This window comes from Hemitrygon akajei, unplaced genomic scaffold (genome assembly GCF_048418815.1).
Source record: "Hemitrygon akajei unplaced genomic scaffold, sHemAka1.3 Scf000071, whole genome shotgun sequence".
Taxonomy (NCBI): Eukaryota; Metazoa; Chordata; class Chondrichthyes; order Myliobatiformes; family Dasyatidae; genus Hemitrygon; species Hemitrygon akajei.
This window is the reverse complement of record NW_027331957.1, coordinates 1,689,808-1,695,807: the sequence shown is the minus strand read 5'-3', so window position 1 is coordinate 1,695,807 and position 6,000 is coordinate 1,689,808.

The following is a 6,000-nucleotide window of genomic DNA, read 5'->3' as shown; positions in this document are numbered from 1 at the left end:
TGGGTATTTGTGGATGTTGTTCCTTTTTTCAAGAAAGGGAGAAGAGATAGCCCAGGAAATTATAGGAGCAATGAGTCTTACCTCAGTGGTTGGTAAATTGATGAAGAAGAACCTGATAGGCATGATTTGGAGATGAATGACATAATTAGGAATAGTCAGCATGGCTTTGTAAAAGGCAGATCGTGCCTTACGAGACATTGAATTTATGTGGGGAGATGTCTAAACTCATTGATGAAGGAAGGACAGCTGATGCAGTGTATATGGGCTTCAGCAAAGAATTTTATAAGGAACCCCATGCAAGGTTTACTGAGAAAGTAAGGAGGAATGGGGGTCCAATGGGATATTGCCTTGTGGATCCAGAACTGGCTTGCCCACAGAACGCAAAGAGTGGTTGTAGACGGGTCATATTCTGCATGGAAGACGGTCACCAGTGGAGTGCATCAGGGATCTGTTCTGGGGACCCTTATTCTTCGTGACTTTTATAAATGAACTGGATGAAGATGTGGAGGGATGGGTTAGTACGTTTGCTGACGACACAATGTTTAGGGGTGTTGTGGATAGTTGGAGGGCTGTCAGAGGTTACAGCGGGACATTGATATGATGCGAAACTGGGCTGAGAAGTGGTAGATGGGAGTTCAACCCAGTTAAGTGTGAAGTGGTTCATTTTGATAGGTCAAATCGGATGGCAGGATATGGTATTAATGATAAATGTCTTGGCAGTGTGGAGGGTCAGAGGGATTTTTGCGGTCCGAGTCCAGAGGACGCTCAAAGCAGCTGCGCAGGTTGACTCTGTGGTTAAGAAGGCGTCCGGTGTGTTAGCCTTCATCAATTGTCGAATTCAATTTAGGTGCCGGGAGATGATGTTGCAGCTATATAGGACCCTAGTCAGACACCACTTGGAGTACTGTGCTCAGTTCTGGTCGCCTCACTACAGGAGGGATGTGGAGCCATAGAAAAGGTTGCAGAGGAAATTTACAAGGATGTTGCCTAGATTGGGGGAGCGTGCCGTATGAGAATAGGGTGAGTGAACTCCTCCTTCACTCTTTGTAGAGAAGACCTGCTACAGGTGTACAAGATAATGAAAGTTATTGATCGGGTGGATAGTCAGAGGCTTTTCCCCAGGACTGAAATGGCTAGCACGAGACGACATGGTGCTTGTAAGCAGGTACAGAGGAGATGTCGGGGTAAGTTTGTTTTTTTTACTCAGAGAATGGTGAGTGCATGTAATAGGCTGCAGGCGGCGGTGGTGGAGGCGGAAGCGATAGGTCTCTCATGGGACTGCTGGATAGGTACATAGAAAAATAGAGTGTTGTGGGTAAATCCTGGGTAGTTCTAAGGTAGGGACACGTTCGGCACCACTTTGTCGGCCGAAGGCTGCATGTTTTCTATATTTCTATATACAACACAGACAGGAGAGGTTCCAGTCACATCCATAGATACAGATCACTTCATAGTTGTAGAGCAGCGCAAAACAATCACAGAATGCAAAATAAAGCGTCACAGTTTCAGTGAGAGGGCAGTGCAGGCAGACGGTATGGTGCGAGGGGGCCAGGACGAGGTAGATCGTGAGGTCAGGAGTCCGTCTGATTGTCCTAGTAGACGGTTCGATAATCCGATAAATACGGCGCAGAAGCCGTTCTTGAGACTGGTGGGACGTGCTTTCGTACCTTTCTCCCCGATGGGAGGGAGGCCGGCTGGGTTGGGTGGGGGAATATGGTTATGCTGGCTGCTTCACGGAGACAGCAGGAAATGTAGACAGTGTCCACGGAGAGAATATGTCAGATTTCTATTTTTGGAGTAAAACAGCAGGACGGCTGATTAGGGCAGCGATGGATAGGGACTTGAATGAGCTATTGCTGGGCTGCTGTGTATAAGCGGTGGGGGCCAGGGGAGATTAGACTGACCGATTTGATTGCGGAGGACCTGTTTATCCTGATTGGTTTACAAAATGTACACTGACTTTAACGAATACTGTCACCAGACCCAAGATGTTGGGTCACACTAGGAGATGAAAGAGAGAAAGGTAGAGAGAGACGGGAAAAGAAAGGAGCGGCGAGAGAGGGACGGAAAGGGGAGATTGGGAAGGTGGAAGGTGGAGCAGAGAGAGGGGGTACCGAATGGCCTGAGACACAGAGAGAATTGTCGCGCTAATTTGCTTGGGAAGGACTGATCAGGCACGGGGTGTAGATGTCATCTACCTAGACATTAAAAAGTTCTCAGAACTCTGGAAGATGATGGTACAGGATCCGGGAGGTTTTCCGTTGACGCTGCTCTTGTTCAGTGTTGGTCGCCCGGATAACAGAAAGGCTATGGAGCTGAAAGGTTTACGAGGACGTTGGACTCGCGGGAGTGAGGTATGGAGAGAGGTCGGGCAGGTCGGAACTTTATTGCTTGGATCGCAGGGGGTGACCTTACAGAGTTATGTAAAACTACGAGGTAGGGTGAATGAGCACAGACGTTCCTCAGCTCCGGGGTATCGGGAACCAGAGGGCACAGGACTGGAGGTGACAGTGGATGGGCGTGGAGGGAGAGAGATGAGGGAGGGAGGGAGGGGTGTTAGAGAGGAAGGAGGTAGACTGTGACGGGCGGGGGTAAAAAGAAAGAGAGAGAGACAGAATAGGGGAGGGGATAGAGACGGTGAGTGGGACAGAGGGGAAAGAGTGGGGAGATGGGGAGAAAAAATTTGGAGAAGGAAGTCTGAGAATCAGAACGAGAGTGCTGCCGGAGCCATTTTGATTGTTTCTTCTCATCGGGGTTAGGAGAGGCGGGACTGCGCAGGCGTGTGACGTCGGGAAGTGAAGGGCGGAAGATTTAAAATAAACTCAGCCTTATACAGCAGGCAGCGGAGTTAGCCTACAACAGAGTGCAGGCTTAAGGCCTTTGGCTCAACGGTCTTATGACCATATAGTCCGTGCCGAAATTAGACAGAACCAGGCGAAGGTAAAGTGGTTTAGTTTTAAATTTTTCCTGTTTTTTGAAGAAAGGGGGATTATGAGTGTGAGGGCAGCTGATTGTTCTCGGTGTCGGATGTGGGAGGTCCTGGAGTCTCCTAACCTCCCAGACGTCCATATCTGCGCCAGGTGAGAGGAGCTGCAGTTCCTAAGGGACCATGTTAGGGAACTGGAGGTGCAGCTAGTTTTCCTTCGTCTGCTCACGGAGAGTGAGGAGTTGATGCACAGGAGTTACAGGCAGGTGTTCACACCAGGGCAACGGCAGGCAGACAAGAGGGTCCCGGTTAGGAGAGGGAAGAGTCAGGTACTAGAGAGTACCCCAGTGGCTGTACCCCTTGACAAGATGTACTCCTGTTTGAGTACTCTTTGGGGGGTGGCAGACTACCTGGGGGAAGCAATAGTTGCCGTGCCTCCGGCACAGATTCAGGCCCTGTACCTCAGTGGGTTAGGGAAAGGAAGAGAAAGGCAGTAGTAATTGGGGACTCAATAGTCAGGGGATCAGATCGGCGATTCTGTGGACGCAGTCAGGAAATCCGCATGGTAGTTTGCCTCCCCGGTGAAGTGAAGTGGGAACGTGAGGAGCAAGAGGTCGTGGTACATATAGGTACCAATAGCACAGGTAGGAAAAGGGAAGAGGTCCTGAAAGGAGAATATAGGGAGTTAGGAAGGGAGCTGAGAAGAAGGACTGCAAAGATAGTAATCTGGGGATTACTGCCTGTGCCACGCGACAGTAATAGTAGGAGTGGAATGAGGTGGATGATAAATGCGTGACTAAGGGATTGGAGTAATAGGCAGGGATTGACCTTTCTGGATCATTGGGACCTCTTTTGGGGCAGGTGTGACTTGTACAAAAAGGACGGGTTGCACTTGAATCCTAGCGAGACCAATATCCTTGCGGGGAGGTATGCTAAGGCTGTTGGGGAGACTTTAAGCTTGGAGGGTTGGAGATGGGAATCAAATTGAAGAGACAAGGAGAGAGGAGATTAATTCACAAATAGAGAAAAGTTGTAGACAGTGTGTGAGGGAGGATAAGCAGGTGCGAGAAAGGGGAGCTCTCAGACCGAAGCTGTTGGGGAGAAGGAAGAAAAAGATATTAAAGTTGTTTACACCTTTAGGGATAAACAGTGAGTAAGAGGTGGATTATTTCTTAAATACATCTATTTTAATGCTGGGAGCATTGGAAGAAAAGTGGATGAGTTTAGAACATAAACTGATACCTGTAAACATGATGATGTACCTATTCGTGAAAGATGGTTGCAGGAGGGGTCTGATTGGCATACATTTCGTTGTTTCAGGGTGTTATAGAATCGGAGGGGCAAAGGGGAAGGTGTTAAATTGCTTGACGGAGAAAATATTACAGCGGTGCTTTGTCAGGATAGATTGGAGAGTTCGTGTAGGGAGGCCATTCAGGTGGAATGGAATAATGGGAAAGGTTGTAGTAACACTTATAAGGGTGTATTATAGACCACATAATGGGGAGCGAGAATTGGAGCAGCAAATTTACAAGGAAATAGCAGATATTTGTAATAAGCACAAGGCGGTGATTATGGGAGATATTAATTTTTCACACATAGACAGGGAATTCTGTAAAATGGCTGGGTGGTTTGGAGTTTGCGAAATGTGTGCAGGATAGTTTTTTTTTTGCAGCAACACATGTAGGTACCAACGAGAGAATGGTCAGTGTTGGATCTCCTGTTCGGGAATGAGATAAGTCATGTCACGGAGGTAAGTGTTGGGGAGCACTTCGGGTCCAGTGTCACAATTCCTTTAGTTTCTATATAATTATGGAGAAGAATAGGACTGGACCCATGGATGAGATTTTTGACTGGAGCTAATTTTGAGGAAATGCGAAAGGATTTAGAAGGAGTGGATTGGGACAATTTGTTTTATGAGAAGGATTTAATAGAGAAATGGAGGCCATTTAAAGGTGACATTATGAGGGTACAGAATCTTTCCTGTTAGGCTGAATGGAAAGGATAAAAGTTTGAGAGGGCCATGGTTTTCAAGAGAAATTGGAAACTTGGTTCGGAAAAAGAGAGAGATCTACAATAAATATAGACAGCATAGAGTAAATGAAGTAAATGAAGTAAAATGAATCTTAAGAAAGAAATTAGAAATGCTAAAAGAAGATATGAGGTTGTTTTGGTAAGTAAGGTGAAAATAAATCCAAAGGTTTTTCTACAATTATATTAATAGCAAAAGGATAGTGAGGGATAAAATTGGTCCCTTAGAGAATCAGAGTGGACAGCTATGTGTAGAGCCAAAAGAGACGGGGGAGATTTTGTACAATTTCTATTCTTCGGTATTCACTATGGAGAAGGATATTGAGTTGTGTAAGGGAAGGGAAACAAGTAGGGTAGATTTGGAAACTAGGATGAATAACGAAGTGGAAGTACTGGCGCTTTTAAAGAATATAAAAGTGGATAAGTCTCCAGATCCTGACAGGATATTCCCTGGGACTTTGAGGGAAGTTGGGTGTAGAATTAGCAGGGACTCTGACATAATTATTTCAAATGTCATTGGAAACAGTGTTGGTGCCGGAGGATTGACGTATTGCTCATGTTGTTCCATTGTTTTAAAAAGGTTTCTAAGAGTAAACCTAGCAATTATTGGCCTGTAGTGTTGAGGTCAGTGGTGAGTTAATTAATGGATATTATTCTTAGAGATGGTATAATCTGGATAGACAGGGTCTGATTAGGAACAGTCAACATGGATTTGAGCGCGGAAGGTCATGCTTGACAAATCTTATTGAATTTTTGAAGAGGTTACTAGGAAAGTTGACGAGGGTAAAGCAAGGGATGGCGTCTATATGGATTTCAGTAAGACCTTTGTCAAGATTCCACACGGAAGGTTAGTTAGGAAGGTTTAATCGTTAGGTATTAATATTGAAGTGGTAAAATAGATTCAACAGTGGCTGGATGGGAGATGCCAGAGAGTAGTGGTGGATAACTCTTTGTCAGGTCGGAGGTCTGTGTCTAGTGGTGTGTTTCAGGAATCTGTACTGGGTCCATTGTTGTTTGTGATATACATTAATGATCTGGATGATGGG